At 35.7% G+C, this 1,544-nt stretch overlaps 1 non-coding gene across 1 annotated transcript; it reads right to left on the bottom strand.

Moving 5' to 3' along the window:
• Positions 1 to 965: 965 nt before the first annotated feature.
• Positions 966 to 1,069, bottom strand: LOC130971029 (small nucleolar RNA R71). The gene has a single exon (XR_009082267.1). It is a non-coding gene; the product is annotated as a small nucleolar RNA R71 (small nucleolar RNA).
• Between the last annotated feature and the right edge of the window lie 475 nt (positions 1,070 to 1,544).

The following is a 1,544-nucleotide window of genomic DNA, read 5'->3' as shown; positions in this document are numbered from 1 at the left end:
TTTTCAAATTTGATTTTAATATCTTTTTCAACTAACTATTTGACTTTTTGTTTGTTTCTTATCTTTTTTCAAAACCACCTAACTACTTTTCCCTCTTTAATTTTCGAAAATATCTCATCTCTTTTCCAAAAATTCTTTTTAGTTGTTTTAAATTTTAATTTTAATTATATCTTATCTTTAATTTTCGAAAATCATTAACTACTTTTTCAAAATTATTTTCGAATTCTCCCTCTCTTCTCTTCTTCTATTTATTTATTTATTTACTAACACTTCTCTTCACCTCTCTTCATCTCCAATCACTGCCTCTATCCTCACCCTTGTGATTGGATTCTCCACTCTTATTCCTTTCTTCTTTTACTAATAATAAGGATCCTCTTTGTCCAGATGTAGAGGATTCCTCTTTCTTTTCTTTTTTTCTTCTCTTTCATATGAGCAGGAATAAGGAAAAAGGCACTTTTGTTAAAGTTGATCTTGAACCTGAAAGGACTCTGAAGAGGAAACTAAGAGAAGCTAAATTACAACAATCCAGAGGCAACCTTTCTGAAATTTTCGAACAAGAGAAGGAGATGGCAGCCAAACCCAACTACAATAATGCAATGAGGATGCTTGGTGATTTCACTAAACCAACGTCCAAGTTTGATGGAAGAAGCATCTCAATTCCTGCCATTGGAGCAAACAATTTTGAACTGAAATCTCAATTAGTTGCTTTGATGCAACAGAACTGCAAGTTTCATGGACTTCCATCTGAAGATCCTTATCAGTTTTTAACCGAGTTCTTGCAGATTTGTGAGACTGTTAAGACGAATAGAGTAGATCCTGAAGTCTACAGGCTCATGCTTTTCACATTTGCTGTTAGAGACAGAGCTAGAACATGGTTGGACTCACAACCTAAAGATAGCCTGGACTCTTGGGATAAGCTGGTCACGGCCTTCTTGGATAAATTCTTTCCTCCTCAAAGGCTGAGCAAGCTTATAGTAGATGTTCAGACCTTCAAACAAAAAGATGGTGAATCCCTCTATGAAGCTTGGGAAAGATACAAGTAGATGACCAAAAAGTGTCCTTCTGACTTGTTTTCAGAATGGACCATATTAGATATATTCTATTATGGTCTATCTGAGTTTTCCAAAATGTCATTGGACCATTCTACAGCTAGATGCATTCACCTAAAGAAAACGCCTGCAGAAGCTCAAGAAATTATTGACATGGTTGCAAACAACCAATTCATTTATACTTCTGAGAAGAATTCCGTGAATAATGGGACGCCTCAGAGGAAGGGAGTTCTTGAAATTGATGCTCTGAATGCCATATTGGCTCAGAACAAAGTATTGACTCAGCAAGTTAACATGATTTCTCAAAGTTTGAATGGATGGCAAAATGCATCCAACAGTACTAAAGAGGCATCTTCTGAAGAAGAAGCTTATGATCTTGAGAACCCTGCAATAGCAGAGGTAAATTACATGGGTGAACCTTATGGGAACACCTATAATTTATCATGGAGAAATCATCCAAATTTCTCATAGAAGGATCAACAAAAGCCTCAACAA

The sequence above is a fragment of the Arachis stenosperma genome, chromosome 3 (assembly GCF_014773155.1).
Source record: "Arachis stenosperma cultivar V10309 chromosome 3, arast.V10309.gnm1.PFL2, whole genome shotgun sequence".
In the NCBI taxonomy this organism is placed as follows: domain Eukaryota; kingdom Viridiplantae; phylum Streptophyta; class Magnoliopsida; order Fabales; family Fabaceae; genus Arachis; species Arachis stenosperma.
This window is presented reverse-complemented; position numbering and strand designations above follow the sequence as displayed.